General features: G+C 44.3%; 1 long non-coding RNA gene across 1 annotated transcript in view; it reads left to right on the top strand.

Annotated features, from left to right (window-relative positions):
* The first annotated feature begins 2,157 nt into the window (after positions 1-2,157).
* Positions 2,158-20,915, top strand: part of LOC140460182 (uncharacterized) — a 75,611-nt gene continuing 56,853 nt past the window's right edge. The window contains exon 1 of the long non-coding RNA XR_011953898.1: positions 2,158-2,274. This is a non-coding gene — a long non-coding RNA (uncharacterized lncRNA). The remainder of the gene's footprint in view (positions 2,275-20,915) is intronic.

Here is a 20,915-nt window from a genome sequence, read left to right as displayed (position 1 = left end):
CCCGGAGGAAACCCACGCAGACATGGGGAGAACGTGCAAACTCCACACAGTTGCCTGAGGTGGGAATTGAACCTGGGTCTCATACTAAACACACTTTACGAAAATGATGATATTTGAACTTGTCTCCTAGAACATTAAACTGGGTTGTTGTATGATTGAGTGGCAACCCCACTACCTCAACATGACATTAAAGAGGTTAGAATGAGGAATCACAGGTTAAGCTTCAGGAGCTGTTTATTTACAACTGAGGTGAGGTGAAATGTCTTCATCTAAAATATTCTGATCTTTTCAGTTGTCTTCCTGAGAGTACTGTGCATTCTGAGTTATTGAATAAATTCAAGATTGCCTCAATAGGTTTACGGGTATGAAGGGATGTGATGATAGTGTGAGAAACTGAGACTTGGGAGAAAGCAAACAAGTTTTTTTTGCAACATGAGACAAGCTCTCAGGAGTCAATGGCTGATTCCTTACAATATTTCATACTTTCTTAGGTTTGAATTTTTTTTCTCCCTGTTTCCGTCTGTCTGCCACTTAATGTGACACACAATCTGGCTGCACTGTATACAAACAGACTGCCATTTCTCCCACTTTCTCCCTCCTCCCTCTCCATGCTGCACAGAAACTGAAGCTGGCACTTCCAGGTTGTCTGCCCATTGTTTAAGCTGACAGCCTTTACAATTGACTGAGAGGAGAGAAACAAGCAGCTCAAACAGGAAGCAGAGGACCAGCCTGTTCCTTATGAGCAATTATGTGTGTAAGGTAACTCTATTAAGTGAATTTACAGATGGGTGACCTCAGGGGTGGGAGGAGCTTCTGTTGGTTAGTAGCAGATTCTGTTTTCTGGTAGAAATTCTGCAGCTGCATGGTACACAGACTGCTGTGATAAACAGGAGAATATGGGAGGGAGAGAGAGAGAGAGAGAGAGAGAAAAGAAAGAGGGGCAGAGTATGTTCTGGAGTGGGAGAGATACCGGGGTAATTGGAAAAGGGATCAAATGGAACTGCATGTGGAGAGCAAGAGAGGAAATATTGGGTAAAAGTGTGTTTTGAAATGGGACAGAGAAAGAACAGGAATTGTAGTGACATTCTGTAATAAGTGGAAAGGAGATAGAAGGAGAAATGAATTAAACAGGAAAAGAGTAAGTGTCGGAGAGAGAAAGATTCAGTGATGACATTAGGAGTTGAAAAGTGTTGAGTTGTGCATTTTCCAGAGTGGTTTGGGGGTGTTCTTTCTCATGTGATGTGGAATCTCTGGTCTGTGATTTATGCCTCAATTTCTTAATTCATACTTCAGTCTTAAATGACAGGAAAAATCCCCTAATAACTGATCTAATAATTGTGTTCCCCCAGGTATCTACTTGTGTTCCTGGGATGTACTCACATAATGTCTTGTCCTGGGATGCATGTCTTCAGTGTCCGGTTCTGACATATTTCCAAAAACTTACATTCAGGATGTTGCCCCAACTGTAGAACCAGTTCCCTAATAACCTGGCAGAAGAAATCTCTTCAATTATCTGTTCATCTTCCCTCAATATCTAGTCCTGGGGTGTATATTCTTACAGAAAATTTACTGGTGTTGTAGCTGTCAGTAACCAGGGAACACACCGTTTACCCACACCCTGGGTATGCTCTCCAGTATGAAGCTCTCAGGCACTCGGAAACAGAAATTGCTTGACAAACTTGGTAGGTCTGGCAGCATGTATAGGGAAAGAGCAGAGTTAATCTTTGAAGTCCATTGATCCTCCTTCAGAACTGATAGCTAGGGAAAACTGACTTTTATGCTGATCATGGGGAGTTAAGGAGGGGCGGGAAGGTGGAGGAGGGAGTGAATAGGTGGAGAGGGAGGGCAGACAGAGAAAAACAGTGGATAAAGGCTAAAAAAGGGGAGTCGATGGCCTAGTGGTCTCATCTTCCCACATCTGATCCTCAATACTCTGCCCCTTTCCCACTCTATCTTCCTGTTCCCCTTTCTCTCTCCTTTCCTTATTCTGCTTTCTCCCTTCTCCCTCCTGTCCCAGCTGACCCTGCACAGGGTAGAAGCTGTCTCTCAGATACTGGCTGCACTTTGTGCAAACAGGCTGCCTGGACAATGACTGATGGGAGAGAAGCGAACAGTCTCAAAACAGGAAACAGAGTCCCAGGCCGTTATTTGCAGTCATTGAGTGTGAAAATTATACTGAGGACAGAGGGTTTCAGCATTCGCTCACTGAAGGAGAGTTAAAGAAAAAGAACTGTCCATGCCTGGGAGCTGACTCAAATATACTGCAGTGACACAGTAAGGGAATCATTTATTCCTCTTGGAGAGTGGGTTTGTCGATGGGCGAATTGTGGGAGCAGTGGGCGGGGTATTGTTTCTCGCTTGGGAACATTGCTGAAGCTGCGTGTTTGCACGCAGTACAATGAGGTGGAGGAGAATAGTATGTTATAAAGCAGGAATAAGGGCAGGAATGTGATAGATTGGGAGAGATCACAAGAAGAAGTGAATTGAATGTGGTGTTACAGAGTAGAAGAGGTGGTGATTGAGAGAGGGAGATATATGTGCCTGGATTGCACTGCCATGAATTTACACATTATATTATATCTGATTTATTATTTCATAGGATGTGGGCATCACTGCTAAGGACAGCATTTGCTGCCCCCTTCCTCATTGCTCATGACCTGAGTGGCTTGTTATCCACTTCAGATCAGAATCAGTCACATTGCTGTGGGTGTGGAGTCACATGTAGGCAAGAGCAGGTAAAGAGAGCAGATTCCCTTCCCTGAAGGGAAGTTGTGAACAAGATAGGTTTTTACAACTGTACAACAATACTGTAACTTGCTTTTAATTCCAGATTTAACTCACTGAATTTGAGTTCCATCAGGTGCTGCAGTGCAACTTGGAGTACATGTCCCCAGAGAATTAAAAACAGAAAATGCTGGAGAGACTCTGTATCTCAGATTTTAGATGTAAACTCTGTTCATCTTCCACAGATACTGCCAGACCTACTGAGTTTCTTCAACACTTGCTGTTTTATTTCAGATTCCTGGCGTCTGTATTATTTTACTTTTCCTGCCCCAGCGAATTAGTCTGGACATCTAGATTACTAGTCAAGTGACATTATCACTCTGCCACTCTACCGGATGAGTTCAGGTGCTAGGAATCTCTCCTGGCTCCCCAAGGCCTGTCCACAATCGACATTGTTAATAAAGCGTGGTGCTAGAAAAGGCACAGCAGCTCAGGCAGCGTCCGAGGATCAAGAGAGTCGACATTTTAAGCAGGACCCTTCTTCAGGACATAGCATAAGAACAAAGAACAGTGCAGCACAGGAACAGCCCCTTTGGCCCTCTAAGCCTGCTCTGACACACTTTGCCCTTTCACATTGAAACTATTTTCCCTTACAGGATCCATATTGCTCTACTCCCTTCCTATTCATGTATTTGTCCAGGTATTTCTTGAACGCTGCTGTTGTGTCTGCTTCCACCTCCTCCACTGGCAATGCATGCCAAGCACTCACCACATTTTGTGTGAAAAATGTGCTTCACACATCTCTTTGAACCTTTCCCCCCACTGCCCCCAGCACCTTGAACCTTGTAATTGATCCCTCCACCTGGGAAAACGCCTCATGCTTTCCACTCTATCCGTGCCATTCACAATCTTATAAACTTCTTTCAGGTCGCCTCTGAACCTCCTGCATTCCAGTGAAAACAAACCTTGTCATCCTTTCTTCATCGCTAAAATCCTCCATACGAGGTGACATCCTGTTAAGTCTTTTCTGTATCCTCTCTAAAGCATCCACATTCTTCTGGTAGTGTGGTGACCAGAACTGCACACAATATTCCAATTGTGTCCCAACTAAAGTTCGATAAAGCTACAGCCTGACTTGTCTATCCTGATACTCGATGCCCCTTCCAATGAAGGCACGAATACCAATGGTCTTTTTCGCTACCTTGTCCACCTGCACTGCCACCTTTAGTGATTTGTGGACCTGTACACCCAGATCTCTCTGCATATCAATACTTCAAAGGGTTCTGCCATTCACTGTATAATTTCTACCTGTACTTGACTTTCCAAAATGTATCACCTCACATTTGTCGGGATTAAACTCCACCTGCCATTTTCTGCCCATGCCTCCAATTGATCTGTGTCCTGCTGTATCCTCTGACATATAAGAATGTGATAGGATACTTCCCATTGTCTGATAAGTGCAACTCTAGTGGCACTGAAAAAGCTCAACATCATCCAGGACAAAGTAAAGCACTTAAGCTGACACCACATTGCACCCTCTGCCTATGATGCACAATCGCAGCATCTACCACTGACAGGATGCACTGCAGAAATTCACCAAATGCTCCCTACGCAGCACATTCCAGATTCCATTTACCATCCTGGCTTAGGATTATATCCATTTTCCTTCAGTGTTGCTGGGTCGGAATCCTAGAATTCCCTCATTAACACCTTTATGGCGACTGTATACCCAGAAATATCACCCTCTTTTTCTGGGCTATGGGAATGTTTCACTCATGACCGGACTTGAGAAAAGGATAGAAATGGAATGCAATCATATGGGAAAAGACAGGAGAGTAACTGAAGACTTGTGCTCCAGAACTTGCCACTCCCCTTGCCAGATTCTTCCAGTACAATTACATCACAAGAAGCTAGATCAAAGCCAACCCAGCCCCAGCCTAATACTGCCCCATTAGTCTCCCCAATCATCAGTAAAATGATCGAAGTGTCACCAATAGTGCTATCAAACAGTACCTTTGTAGCAATAACCTGCTCAGTGATGTCCAGTTTGGGTTTTGCCAGGGCCACTCAGCTCCTATCCTCGTTCATGTCTTGGCTCAAACATGGACAAAGGAACTGAATTCCAGAGGTGAGGTGAGAGTGACAGCTGTTGCCATCAAGGCTGCATTTGACAGAGTGTGGCATCAAGGAGCCCGAGCAAAATTGGTATTAATGGGAATGAGGGGGTTAAATTCTCCACTGGTTGGAGTCATACTTGGCAGGTAAGAAGATGGTCGTGGTTGCTGGAGATCAATCATCTCAGCTCCAGGACATGTCAGCAGGACTTCCTCAAGATCGTGTCCTAACTCCAACCATCTTCAACTGCTTTATCAATGACTTCCCTCCATCATAAGGTCAGAAGTGAGGATGTTTGCCGATAACTCTCCCTTGCTGTGCTCGTTGATAATCCAGCGTGTGACTTGTCTGCTGTGTGTAGATCTGAGTTCAGCCAGCTCTGTATTAATTGTTACCAGAATGTTTGAGCTATTATTGCCTAAGATAATGAGGCCACATACAAGGTAATTTCGGTTTTTAGCGCTGACGACCCCTGCTGTGCCCCTAAAGACAGAGATCCCAAGAATCAATATCCCAATGATGACCCCAAAGTGGTGGGGACCTGCCAGTCAGCACAGAAATCATTCTCCGGGGAATGGTACAGTAAGGGGTGCAATTGTCCCCATCGTGAACAGGTTTGGGAGGTGTGGGGTGTCTGTCGCATAAGTCCCCTTAAATAGAAAAGCAAAACCCTTCACCGTTGGGTAACATACATTGTCCTGTCTTTCCGTCTGTCTGTCCAACATGTCGCCTCCTGGTTCCTTGGGTGCCCCCCCAGCTGGTGAGTGTCGAAGGGGTATGTCCATGTGGCAGAGCTGACATGGGTGCCATTGCACTGACCACATATGAATAGTCTGACCACGGTCATATTCAAGCATGCCTGCTCACTGCAGGTGCAGGCAAACTGTCCCCTGGTGACTGTACAGTGCTGATAAGTGCACTGTGTCTGGACACATGAGTTATCTTTAGGAACTGGGGCATAAACGCATCCCCATCCCTGCCCTGTGAAACAGAGTGGGTAATCACCGGATTTTAAACTGGCTTTTCCCTTCCCTAGGTTGGGGGACCCAGTCCCATGGGCCGGTAGTCCTGCCCAGCTGCACACATCTACCCTGGAGTCCCCTTACTGCCCCTTACCCAGCGCTCCTGATGTGTCTACTGTATACAGGTCACAAGGGGTCCACACCGGGGTGGCCACAAACAGGGATTCTACTGATCGCGCTAGTGGGTAGCAGACAGTTCAGTTCCCATGTAAACTTAGGTGGGTTTTATACAAGAGGTTATCTTCAAATTCTGACAGGCTCCCGACAGTCGCGACACTTAAACACATTAAAATATGTACAGGTATTAACATTTCGCAGTTAAAAATAAAATTATCAGTCAAAGTCTTTGTTTTAGTCAGGAGGTGCAGTCGTGCTTCTGTGTGGTTTGTTCTATTGTGTTTTCGGTATTTCCACAGGGATGACCGTCTTGTCCGCCATTCCTGTCTGTACCTGGGGAATGGTCAATGACATAACTTTGGTCGTAGGAATCTTTAACGGTTTTCGTTGGGTCCAGTGCTTCCATGTGCCTTTTCCTTTAATACCTACACAGATACAGGTGTCCCCACTTATTACCACGTTGTATGGCCCTTTCCGTTTTGGTGCAAAGCTTGGTTTGTCGGGCAGTACCCAGGACACAGCTTCCTGCTGCTGGGACCTCAGGGAAGATTTCAAATTCCCCCGCCTTGTTCTTTTTATCCTGTTTATCAATTACAGATTTCCACATCCCTTTCAAGTGAGCACTTAATTCTATTACATACAGCCGAATTTTGTCTTTTAGTGGACCCACACCAGTGTCACCTGTTATTATTGTCTCTGGGAATTGTGTTGCTTGCCCGGTCATTAATTCATTTGGTGTTGGCCCGGTTGCCTGATTTGTGGTGGCTCTTAATTTCATTAGTCTGGCTGGCAGTACATCAGCCCATGTTCTGTCTGAGGTTTGCATAGTCTTAGCTAAAGTATTTTTGAGCGTTTTATTCATTCTCTCCACCATCCCTGAGCTCTGCGGGTGATAGGGAATGTGAAATTTTTGTCTAATGCCAAGTAATTTGCAGACAGTCTTCATGACCTTGCCTGTAAAATGCATCCCTTGGTCGGAGTTGCTCTTGAGGGATACCTCCTACCTCCTACCTCGGGATTACCCCTTCCGCTAATATTCTGGTTACATTGGTCAATTTGCAGCTTTTGGTCGGGAATACCTCTACCCACCGGGTAAATTAGTCTGTGATGACCAGGCAGTATGTTTTTCCACGGGCATGTGGTAATGGCCCTATCTGAAGGTCTCCCCAGGGTCCCCAAGGTCTGGGCTGGTGTCCCATCTTAACGTTTATGGGTCTCCCTGAGTTTCCATTGCTTGCTCTCTTTCTGCGGGGTGTCCTCCTGTAGCTGCTGAATTTGGATAGCGTCTTTTGCTAATTCAGTAGTGACTATTGCAGCCTTGACAATGGCTTCTTGTTTTAGGGCTTTCTGAGCTGCTCAGTCTGCTGCCTGGTTTCCTTTGAATTTTAGCCAACCAGGACTCGCTTTTGCTGGCTCCTTTTGATGGGCTTTTATTTTTATAACTGCAGCCTCTTCAGGCTGTTCACTGGCACGTAATAGTGCCTGAATTCTTAACTGGTGTCTGATAGGGGTTCTCCTACGGTGGTGAACCCTCTGCTACCTCATGCCACCATGTAGTCATGGGCTACACAGAAGGCACATTGATTGTCCATATGTATATTCACGATTTTTCCTTTTGCTAGTTCCAGTGCTTTGGTGAGTGCTATCAGTTCTGCCAACTGCGCTGACTGACTTCCATTAATCCTTCTGGAAATAACTGTTTCTAACTGACCATTTACCACAGCCCATCCTATTTGGGGCGACCCTGCTACATATTTTCATGACCTGTCCACAAAGAGGGTCTCCCCCACTCTGTCTCGGGGTGGGGGGGGTATCCTTTATTCTCCCCCTATCTTCATCCCCATCTATATCCCCACAGTTGTGCTGTTCCCCGATGTCTAGAATTCCCTCAGCTGGGTTTTCTGCCATATCCCTAAGTGTTACCACGGACTGACTTGGGGATAAAAGAACTGCCTCCCACTTTGCCCCTCTCATATTGGAGACGGCCCTCAGTTTCCCTGTGTTCAGCATTTCTACTAGGGAGTGTTTGGTGTGGAGGATGACATTCCCTGTCATTACGATGGGCTCACTAACCCTAATGGCCCAAGCAGCACAGTCAAAGGCTGCTATGCATCTGGGCAACTCGGTGACTGCTGGCCCTTCTGTATTTGAGTAATACCTATTGTATGTATTGTTTATTTCTACGAGGGTAGTGTCACTTAGGGAAGCTGGTGTTTTATCCCCTCCTACCCTATTTTATTTGTGTGGGTTAAGGGTAAGTTTGTGATGGATGCATCCGCTCCTGTGTCTTCTAGTATTTCATATTTCCTCCCTCCTATTACTGCAGGTACATAAATTTTCCCCTCTCCCTTATCCTCACAAATCGGGGCAGCTGGTTGTCAGCTCTGCTGACCTCGGAATCCCCATGGTTCTGCAGTGTTTTGGATGGTGTTTGGGGGTGTCCCATTCTTTTCCTAGCACATTGCTGCTATGTGTCCTTTTCTGTTGCAGTGGCTACAGTATTTTACATTGTTCCCTGCTCTATTCCCTACTCGTGCGACCCTACATTCTCTAGCAAAGTGACCCTGTTGACCACAGTTGTGGCAGGATAGTTTTATTCTGCTCTTGCCTCCATTCCGGTCGGCTGCTTTGTCAGGTGTTGCCTTTATCATGAGCTTCTGCCTCCTGCACCCTGCTCGCCCACTCAACTAGATCATCATAATCCTAGGACATTATTACTCCCATTTTCAGGGAGTGGGGTGGACGTCGAGACCCTATCTCTAAAAGCTTCGATGAATACCTGGGCCCCCCGATCTGAGTTTGCTTGCCCTGAGCATTCCTGATAGACCCTAAATAATTGTTCCCCATATTCAGAGACCCCTTCCCCTTTAACTTGCTCAGTGTTCATGATCTTGCTCCAGTTTGTGGGAGCATTTCCTCGCACCCTCTGGATTTCTTTATTAAAATTGGCGAAGAGGCCTGCTGGGCATCTACATCAGCTTTAAGGGAAGTGGCATGTGCCCACCATCTTCCCCTAAAGTCTCAGGCTGCTGTGGCATCAGGTCCAACAGTTACCTGACTCCACTTGTCTGCTGGGCAAGTTGTCCAGACCTGTTGGTGTATTTCTCTCAGGTGTAGTTGGTGCCCTACCCATACACTATCCAGCTCATCTCAGAACCTGGTGTTTGTGCTCCAGGGTTGTAAGTTGCCTTGGGAGGCCATAATTTGCTGCCTCTCCCCTGGAGTGAAGGGTTTATAATTTGCTTTGGGCTGTGAGTCTGTTCCTCCTCTGGTAACGGGCACTAAGTTATACTCTTGCATGGTTCATCCAAAAGAGGGAGCAGTTGGTCCCTGCTGGATGGTTTTGTAGGAGGGGATAGAGTCAATCTCCCTTTCCTCCCGTACTCTTTCTAATCTTTGTTCTAGCTCCTTTATCCTGTCCTCCAGATCCTCAATTCGTTCTTGGCCTTTTCTCCACCTGCTAGTGAAGGCATCTACTTGTTCAATTCGGCCTGTAATTGGTACACTAACATTTCCCCTATCTTTTTAGTTTTATTTCGTTTCTGTTTATCTATCTATCCACTGTTATCCTAATGTTTGGGATGGATCCCAAACCCTTTTCTTCATTTGCTCTGTCAAACCCTTGTCTGTCTGCCTTGTATTTCTCAATAAGGGAAACTGCAGTATCCCCCTTTAAACTTTGATCTGCCATTTAGCAGATTGTGTAGCCCAGATAACACCAACAGTAAAGTGTTCCTAACCAGTGGGGACTTCTCTACCCCGTGGCCGATAATACTGTCCCAGTGCCGTCCGTACGGCTGGAACAGCCTCCTAACAAGGTGTGCTCCCTATTGGTGGGACTCTTTACCCTCCCGGCCACCGTCACTATTCAAGCTCTGTTGTTCTACCATGGACTGACAGAGTATCATAGTTACTCAGAGTGTCCATGTTCCTCAGCTTGGTAACATGGGCTCCACTGAGATTTGGCTCTTGGTCAGAGTGATCAGCTCCTCTTCCTCACCACATTGGAAATTGCAAATATAAACAGCACCCAACTTTTAACTTAAACTCTAACTGGACTCTGTGTTGCTCACCCCTACAGAGTCCAATGTTACCTGGATTTGCCACTTGTGCTTCACAACTCCGAGTACCTTTGACGCTACAATTCCCACTTCAAATCCCAATCTTCGCGTGGGGGAGGCTAGCCCTCTTAACAACTGGTTTAGGACGGGGTTTTTGAGACAGGCACTACCTTGTCCTCTGGCTGTTTCAGCACAAGCAGCAGGTTCTTACAACAGTTAATACAGTTACCACTTATTCTCCACAGACATGCACTTAATTTTGTTTTAACTCAGTACTGTAGCAAGTTAGACATTGCAGTTGGTATACCTTTTAAACTGTGTCCTTGGCCCGGTCAGACTCTTCCTGTTTGCAGGTACAAATTGGTTCTTACCCTGGCTCCCTGATCATGGCCTTTGACCAGGGCACCTGCTTGCAGCGCCCATTATTGTGGGGAAAATCACCAGCCTCAGAGTCAGAGTCAGGGTTCAACGACAGAGTGTATTGTACAAGGAAATACAGGAGCTCTGGGGAGAGAAAGACACCAACAGCACAGTGGTCAGCTGTGAGTCTTCTCTCAACCTGGAGCACATGTCAAGATACTTTTATATATTTTGTAAGATAATAGGTCAGTGATGAGGTCCTTGTCTCTGTAACATAGTTTGTTTATTGTAAACATTGCAGAATCGTTGTCAGTTTCAGTACAGATATTGTCAGTTTCAATGTCTGAGCAGAAGTCCATTGCTGTAGTAATTGACGCTAGTTGCTCTTCCTGAGAAGGACAATTACTGCAGCCCTGGCTATTAGCACTTTGTCTTGAGTCTGTATCAAACTGTTAGCATTTCTGTCAAAGGTGTTGGTGGACCCAGACACTTTGGCGGGCACTATGCGCTACTCATGTGTATTCTGTCCCCCACCCGCCTTATACTAATCAGATAGGTTGTGAGTGCATTGTGCTGGCATTCTGGTGGCCCCAGGCAGTGTCTGTGTTTGCTCTGCTGCCTCTCGCCATATTGTGGTTTAGCGGCCATCTTGTGTGTCAAGTGGCCAATTTATGGCTCAGCGGCCATCTTGTGTGTCCGTGTGCCTATTGTCACACTGCACCGTGCCACCTCCCACTTCACTTTTTATCCTGTTCCTAATGATAATCCCATTTCAGAATGTTTGTGTAACATAACCAATTCTTCTTCCTATGATCAGGATTATTTATCCAATCAATTACTTTCCTAATCCTCTGAACCACAGAATTTTGCTTTCATTTGTTCATTTTGTGACAGCATCAATGCTAAGCCTTCGCTATCCTTGAAACATTCCAATTGCTGAATGTTTCCTTGGCCATTCTTTCATTTTCACCTGTCAAACATTCAAATGCCTTTGTGCTACCCTACATGCTCTTGGGAGTCTTCCTTGAACCATAGACACATTAACCATTATTGAGGAATCATCTTATTTGTTCAAGAATTTCTCCCCAATTAACTTCAATAGACCTCTAATCTCATGACCAGAAACCAACCCAAACCAATTCAAAACCAGTGGATTGATCTGTGACCCTCTGGGAGCAAATAGCAAGAATCTAATTCTTTATCCTACTCCTGTGGGTATCCATGACAGTATGCCTTGATTGTGCTTTTGAGGGTCTGATGATCCCTCTCTAGAGCTCACTGTGTTTACGGATAATACACAAATGACTTCAATTATTTTATTCCCAAGCTGTTCATGATTTGCTGGAAAGGTTTAGACACAGAGTCATAGAGTCGTTGAGATGAACAGCACGGAAACAGACCCTTCGATCCAGCTCGTCCATGTCAACCAGTTATCTGAACGTAACTTAGTCCCATTTGCCAACACTTGGCCCATATCTATCTAAACCTTTCCTATTCATATGCCCATCCAGATGCCTTTCAAATGCTGCATTTGTACCAGCCTCCATCACTTCCTTTAGCAGCTCATTCCATACACGCACATTTATCTGCAGGAAAAAGTTGCCCATCTTGGTCCTTTTTATATCTTTTTCCTCTCACCCTAAACCTATGCCCTTTAGTTCTGGACTCCCCCACTCCAGGGAAAAGACTTTGTCTATTTACCCTATCCATACCCCTCATGAATTTATGAACTTCGATACGGTCACCCCTCAACCTCCAGGGAAAACAGCCCCAGCCTACTCAGCCTCTCCTCATAGCTCAAATCTTCCAACCCTGGCAACATCCTTGTAAATCCTTTCTGACCCCTTTCAAGTTTCACAACATCCTTCGCATAGGAAGGAGACAAGAATTAACTCAGAACCTTGACTAGACTATGATAGTAATCATCCTACACAATCTATTGACACTTTATTGAAGTTCATCAAAATTGGTACAGGTATCAAAGGCACTGCTGAGATTTTCCTACCGTCTGACATATGAGACATGTTTTACAAAACTGCATTATGTCTTTCTGAAGTCCTGGCCATGTAAAATACCTGATTATTGATACCTGTGCTTTCCATATTCCTCTATGCCATGCCATAAGAACTCCATGTACTATTCACAATATCTCCTCGTGATACCTGGGCAGTGCCATTATTTGATGAACAACCATCAATTCTTCATCTGCAGGTCTGGTCATCAAACCTCTACTTTTAATACAATAATTCTCTTGAACGTCTTCAGCCTCAGCTACAGCAACAGCAGTGGAATATCTGTTTACATTTCCATAAGCATCTCAATCTTCTTATATATCTCTTTCTTTGCCCTTTTCTGTCATCTCTCGTTTCTTCATTCTGTTCTGATGCTCCAGCCACTGTAACTGAATATGTCCTGATACCAGTGTTTGATTGTGCAAAATCCCCCACCTCCTCTGTATTTCCTTTCAACCTAAGACCTCTTTGAGGACCTGAATTATTCTGCCATTCTTGCCCTGTCAAGTATTACGACCTCCAACGTATCCATCAGGTCAATCAACCTGGGTTTTGAAAGTCCCACAGACACTGCCGGGGCATGTCTGCCACCTGCTGGACATTCTTTGCCATTTCCAGTGCCCTGTCTGAAACACATGCACAGAAACTGCTGTTTTCCTTCATCTTTCTATCTACCAATATCACACCCAAATCCTCATTGCCCAGTTTTAATTCCAGTTATGGCCAAGAGCCCTCAAACTTTATCACAACTCAGTGTAGTGAAGTACTAGAAACCAAACCCCCCCCCACCCCCCCCACCCCCCTCCCATTTTCAGAAATCACTGCTGCAACAGTTGTTAAAGAGAAGATAAACTAGGTTTCTTGATGTTTCAAGTGGTTTACTGCACAGAAATGAGAGTAGGAACTCCTGATTGCTACAGACCTGGTAGTTTTCCTCCTGATCTGAACCAACTTCTCTCTGTCTTGTTCATAGTCCCAGTATGTTCAGCAAACAGACAACCAATCACATTGAGTCACAGTGAGTCATAGAGATGTACAGCATAGAAACAGATACTTTAGTCCAACATGTCTGTGCTGACCAGATATGCTAAATTAATCTTGTCCCATTTGCCAACACTTGGCCCATACCCCTCTAAAACTTTCTATTCATGTATCCATTCAGGTGCATTTTAAATGTCATCTTTCTCAATTGATTCACTAACCATGTGGTTTCTGACTTTCCCTCTCTCTTCCTCCTTTTTAAAATGCCGTTGTTTGATCTTTTTTGCCCCAAAGTTCCAAAGCAACACAACAGCTTATAGAATTGTAATTACTGCTCCTGGAATGTGAGGAAATCAGCTCCAACACTGAAAATACCTGAAAAATGAACAGCTTCTGCAGCCACAATTTTTTTTCCCATCCTCCATCTTGGATTACCCAGAATCTGAAATTGGCTGGCAGAGGGCCTTTGTTACTCATCCATAATCCAGTCAGCTTCACTTGGGAACAAGTCCCTGGCTCCAGTTCATCTACACATTGCTGTATAACCCACAGCTGCACAAACATGGTTCACAACTGATAGCAAATTACTTGCTTTCAAAACATGCAGCTTCCTCGTGGATGCCCTTATTAGATCTCAGCTGAAGTATTGTGTGCATCTTTGAGCACAATATTAGCATATACCATATGTTTTACAATGGAAACTCATTTTATGGAATGGCGTTTCATTGTCTTCAGGGTTGAAACCTGGAAGCCTGTAAAGACCATGTCTATTTTAATTTGTGTTTCTTTAATAACCATGGAGTGAAATGATCAAGAATTGTTCCAAAAACTAGGAATCACAGAATCAGAGATATGTTACTGTGCAGAACGAGGTCATTCAGTCCATCATGCCTGCACCAGCTCACAAAATGATGATCATGCTCAAGTGCCAATCTCCTGCTATTTTTCCCATTCCTTCCACATTATATCTTTCCAATAAGTTACTCATTTCTCCCTTCAATGCCTCAATTTTCCCACACATGCAGCAAGTTCATTCTATTCCCCAACTACTTCCTGAGTGAAAGAAACTTCTCCTCACTTCACTTTTGCCTCGTTTGCAGATCTTTTTAATCTGTGCCCTTTCCCTTTTCTTGTCCCTTTTGCAAACTGGAACTTGTTCTCCCTACCTACTCTGTTTAGCTCATTCACCATTTTTAAATGCTCGACCTGATTTCCTCTAAACTTTCTTCTTTCGAAGGAGAACAGTCTCCTGAATCTATCCCCATAACTGAAGTTCCTCATCCCTGGAACTATTCTTGTAAAGCTGCATTCTCTCCAATGTGCTCACATCTGTCCACACATGTGGCACACAGATCTGTATGCAGATCTCCAGCTGAGCTTTAAGAAGTGTCTTATACACATTGAAGATCACCTCCTTCCTCATGTACACGATATCCCTATTAATAAAGCGAAGGATGATGCCTGCTTTCCTTTCTATTCTCTCCACCTGAGCTGCACTTTCAGTCTTCAGTGCATACATATACGCTGAGGTAATCCTGCTTCTGCACCCCCACAGAACTGTATCCCCAATTTTGTGTTGTCTTTTAATGTTCTTGCTTCACCTTACACTTCTCTGCATTGAAAGTCATCTGCCACCCATCTGCCCATTCCACTGACCTTTCCACATCCTTTTCAAGTTCTACACTGTCCCCTTCACAGTTTATAATTCTTTCAGGTTTTGTGTTCTCTACAACCTTTGAAATTGCCCCCTGCACACCAAGATCTAGATCATTAATATATGTCAGGGAAAGCAAGTGTTCAAAATCAGACCCCTGGAAGATTCTATTACAAACATCCTCCAGCCTGAAACACATCTATTGACCATGACTCTCAGTTCCCTGTCACTCAGGCAAACATTGTCTCCATGTTGTTCCTGACAATTTTATTGCATGACCTATAACTTTACTCATAGATCTGTCGTGTGTCACTGTATGAACTATCTTCCGAAAGAAAAATATAGAAATTGTTGGGAAAGCTCAGAAGGTCTGGCAGCATTTGTGGAGAGAAATCAGAGCTAATGTTTCAGGTTGAGTGTCCCTTCCACAGAAGTGATAGTCGCGAGGAAAATGTTGGTTTATATGGCAAGGATAGAGTGGAGGGAGGGGGTAAGGAGTGTACAATAAGTGGGTAGAGCGCCCAAAGAGAGAGAAGAACTGTAAGCCAGACAAAGGAGTTGATAACGATCTGGCTCGGAGGGTTTGTTAGTGGTTAACAATGGGTGGTGTGTAATAACAGGCTGTGTGATAAGGACATGGGAGAGTTAAAGCTGGAAAATTATTGAACACAATATTGAGTCCAGAAGGCTGCTGGGTCCCCATGTTCTTCTAACTTGCAGTGAGTTTAGCTGGAGCACTGCAGCAAGGCTGAGACAGAAATGTTGGCAATGCTACAGGGTGGTGTGTTGAAGTGGTTGGGTCTTTTTTGCAAGCAAAACGCCAGTATTCTTGAAAGCAGTCAGCTAGTCTATGCTTCACTCCCCCAAGACAGAGGAGACCACATTGTGATCAGTGAATGCAGTAGACTAGATTGTGTGAACTGCTGGTAAAGTGCTGCTTCAACTGGAAGGTGTGTTTGAGCCTTTGGATACTGAGGAGGGAGGAAGTAAACCGACAGATATTACAGCTTCTGTGGATGCAGCAGAAGATGCCATGAGGCTGTGAAGGTGTGGTGGGAGTTTAAGAAGAGTAAACCAGGGTATCCCAGAGGGAACAGTCCCTGCAGAAAGCTGACGAGGGAGGGGAGGTGTGTTTGTGTTTAAAACTCTCTTCTAAAAGTCTACGAACGTTACATCAACAGCATTACCCTTATCAAATCTTTCTGTTCCCTTTCCAAAACCTTTCACTTCAGCAAGATAGTTAAACAGGATTTTCCCTATGGGAATCCATGTTGACTGTTCTGGTCAACCCATGTTTTTCCATGTTTATTCCATTTTCCCAAATATCTCTATTTTGAGAAAGTAGCTCTTTCATTTAACCAACTTGTCCATGCTGCCCAGTTTTCACATTTCAACAAGTCCCATTTACTTGCTTTTGGTCCACATCCCTCCTTGCCTATCCCTTCCATGTCCTTGTCTAAATGTTTCTTAAATGATGAAATTGTATTCACTTCCACCACTGTCTCTGGCAGCCCATTCCAAACACTCACCACCCTCCCTGTGAAAAAACTGTCCCTCTGGATCCATGTGTATCCCTCCTCTCTCAGCTTAAACCTTAGCTCTCTAGTTTTAGACTCCTGTAACCTGGGGAAATGCTGCTCGCTCTCTACCTTATCTGTGCATCTCATGATTTTCTTGACCACTACAAGGTCAGCCATCAGTCTTCTATGCCCCAGGGAAAATGTGTTCCAGACTATCCAACCTGTCCGTTTATCTCAAACCTTCCAGTCCAGGTAGCATCTGTGTAAATCTTATCTTCACTCTTTCGAGTTCAATAATATCCTTTCAATAGTAAGGTGACCAGAACTGCATGCAGTACTCCAAATGTGGCCTCACCAATGTTTGTACAGCTGCAACAAGATGTCCCAACCCCTACACTCAGTGCTCTGACCAATGAAAGCAAGCATACTGAGAGACTTCTTCACCACCCTATCTGCTTGTGACTCCACCATCAAGGAGTTATGAACCTGTACCCCAGATCTCTTTGTGCTATAATACGGCCCATGTTATCTATTTCTTGATTATGTTCCTCCTGTCACACATAGATGAGATTTTCCCAGATTTTCTTCTGTTCCATAATGCCTACCAATACTTGGCCTTGAAGTGGGTGCCACAGACATCCAGATCTTGAGTCTAACTATCTGGACCAGACTAACTATCAGGACTCCATACAATCTAGTCGACTGTATTCGCGAATCACAATGTGGTCTACTCTACACTGGGGAAACAAAGCATAGACTGGGTGACTGCTTTGCAATACACCTGAGTCCTGTTGGTGAAAAACACCCTGATACTGGATTCTTTTTCCCCGAATTCATAGCTTTCCTGGTTCTCATTCTACCCTTAATTCTAGTGCCTGCCATGATAGGATTCAAACCCATATCCTCAGATATGGATTCTGGCTTAATACTCCAACGATAATACCACTGGGACAATACCTTCCCTCCTCATCAGCCATCTTCAACCTTCACTCCCTTCAGAACCAACACACAGTGGCAGCAGTGTGTCCCTTCTACAAGAACCATTGTGGCAACCCACCAAGGCTCCTTTGACAGTCCCTTGTAAACTCACAATCTCTACCAGCTATAGGTAAAAAGGCAGCAGAAGCCTGGCAGCGTCATCACCTGCAATGCAGTGACCAAGGTGCACACCATCCTGATTTGGAGTCAAAGCACCTTTCCTTTACCGTCACTTTGTCCAAAACCTGGAACCGACTTACGAACAGCCCTGATACTCAAAGAATTGCAGTGATTCAAGACGATAATTCTCCAGAGCAATTAGTTCGGCAAAAAACACCGACCGAGTCAGCATCACACATACCCCATTAACAAATGAATGAAGAATTCACCAAATATCTATTTCTGGGATATAACACTCCTGTGGTTATAAAGCTGTGGTATTCCCATAGCTTTTCTTAATAGGGGTTTCCCGCCAATATCTTGCCCTGGTTGTGTGAGCTTGTTTACTGCATTAGACACAAACCCTCAGTCTGTCACCTACACTGTAGAATATTCACTCCTTCATCAGTTTGTGGATCTCCGATATCTGGTTCTGGGGACTGTGTCCCTCAATAACTGGGGTATTTGCTCATACACGGGGTTTCAGTTCTCCTCCAACATCAAGTCCTTGGATATATTTGCCCAGTGACTGTAGTCATTCAGTCCAGTACTTATTTCATTTCACCTTTCATTTTTATTGATTTCATTTCACATCAAAACTTTTACATCAATGAAAAGACTTTTTAAAAAGCTGCAGGCCGTAATCTGAATAACTTTTATTTCTACAATATTTTTCACAGGACCCAAGGGATCAGTCCTCCACCATCCATCCCATTCTTCCACTCCATCCTGATTCACCTTCCACTCTTCCCCCATTCCTCATTCCATGCTCCCAATCCCCATTCCCTCACCTTATCGTCAACTCTCCTATTTTCTCCCAATTCCCCTTTCAATTCTCCTGAGTCCATTGAAGTTTTATCTCCCTGAATGAGCTGTTGCAGTGCAGTAGCTGAGTATTTTCCATAGAAAGTTGGAAAGCACCATTCTCAGACATGACAATGACATTTCTGGACTATTCACATCTTGAATTCGTCTGAATGTGAGTCTTATCCATCTGTTGGTCATTGCTGAACCTGTAATACAGACAGTAGGGTAAGGTACAATTGTGTGACACAGGCAGTCTGAGCCAAAAATACAGATAGACACAAAAACACAGGTGGACTTTCCTTACTGTGGGACACAGACCCCAAAAGTGAGATAGTCATTCCTTATTCTGGGAGATTGTCCCTAAAGGGACAGGTGGTCTTTCCTTATTCTGGGAGATGGACAAATTAGCCCACAAAAGGTTAGGTCATAAAATAAGTGCCCATCATGTTGGAGATAGTTGTGCTGGGACCACAACTGTTTACAATATATATTCATGACTTGGAGGGAGAAAGCAAATGTAATGTCGCAAAATTTGCAGGTGACACAAAAATGGGGAGAAAGGCAGGTTGCAAGGGGGTTACAAATAGTTTAAAGAAAAGTATTGATCAGTTAGGTAAATGGGCAAATAGAGTATGATCTGACAAAATGTGAAGTTATTGTTTTGGAAGGGACAACAAAAGATCAAGCAAATGGAGAAAAACTGCAGAAAGCTGCAACAGTGAGGGACTTGGGGATATTTATGCATGAAACACAGAAAGCTAACACAGTCACTCCTGATGAAAGATCCCAACCCGAAACATCATCTCCCCTGCTCCTCCAATGCTGCCTGACCTGCTGTGCCTTTCCAACTTCACATTTCATTGACTCTGACTTCCAGCATCTGCAGTCCTTACTATCTCCAAACCACCACATAGGGTTCAGCAGGTAATCAGGATGGCAAATGAAATATTGGCCCTTATTTCAGGAGGGGGGGGTTAAAGTGTAAGGGTAGGGGCGTCTTACTGCAACTGTACATGGTGCTGCTGAGGTCGCATCGGGAGTAGTTTGAATGGTTTTACTCTCCTTATTGAAGTAAAGAGATTATTTCATTGGAGGCCGTTCAGAGAAGGTTCACTTGGATGATTCTCTTCTGAGTAAAGTTTAAACAGTTGGGACTCTACTCGCAGGAGTTTAGAAGATTCAGAGGTGATCTTATTGAAACATGTCGCATTCTTCCGGGGCTTGACAGGGTAAATACTAAGAAGATATTTCCCCTTATGGGACAGTCTAGAAGCAGTGGACACAGTCTCAGATTAAAGTAATGCCAATTCAATACTGAGATGAAGAGTAAATTCTTCTGTCAGAGGGTTGTATGTCTTTGGAACTCCTTACTGCAGACAGCTATGGGGCCAGAGTCCATGAATGTACTTAAGGCTGAGACCGATAGATTCTTGATCAATTGGGGAATTGAGGATTACGAGGAAAGGGCAGGAAAGTCAATGTGAGGGGTGTTGGATCAACTGTGATCCTGTTGAACGGCAGAGCAGGTTTGAGGGACCAAATCTCTCGAGTTCACTAATGCTCTTTAGGAAAAGAAACTAGTATCCTGACCGGGTCTGGTATTAAAGTGAGTACAGGCCCACAGCATTGTGGTTGATATTTAAGTGCCCTCTGGGCATTTAGGAATAGTCTAGCCAGCGATGATCGGATCCATGAATTTTTTTTAAAATGTCTGTCATTTCAAGAATTTGATGGATAAATTTGAGGCCATCTGCCCTTATCCGAAGAGATGATGGCTACAGATTAAGTTCTTGGTTGTGATCAGGGCCATAGTTATGCAGGACTCTGTTGTTCAGGTACATAACTGCTGACTTATCTTTCAGATGATGGATTATGCTGTGTAACCCAACAGAACAAGCTGTCCTTATTCTCAGAGATGGGTTCTTTAGGTCAGATCATCTGACCTTATTGTGGGAGATAGACTTAAGTGCTTTGATGTCTGAGCTTATTCTGGAACACAAGACCTATGGGCCTGACCCCCTTCTATGGGGGGATGAAGACCCACAGACCCAGTGATGAGAAAAACTTCAAAGTATGAAAGGATCAACATTCAACTCTGAGTTTGTTTCTAATGTGTGAGCTCGAATCTCAGAGTCAGGTGAGATATTATGGTGATAAACTGAACATAAACCTTACACATATAGGCAGGATATGTTATTGTTCATTTGGTAGTGAAAGTTCCAATTACCTTAACAACAGTAACAAAGGTGCTGTAGAGAAAACTTAGAATAAAGAGAATGGCAAAGGCAGCAACTGTTAGTGCGTTGTCATCTCCATCCATATCTTCCACTTCTTCCTTCCCTTCTTCTCCTTTCACATCGGGAGGGACTGCTAAAACAGAGAGATATTGTGGCTGTTAAAGTTGA

This window comes from Chiloscyllium punctatum, chromosome 36, assembly GCF_047496795.1.
Source record: "Chiloscyllium punctatum isolate Juve2018m chromosome 36, sChiPun1.3, whole genome shotgun sequence".
NCBI lineage: Eukaryota > Metazoa > Chordata > Chondrichthyes > Orectolobiformes > Hemiscylliidae > Chiloscyllium > Chiloscyllium punctatum.
This window is presented reverse-complemented; position numbering and strand designations above follow the sequence as displayed.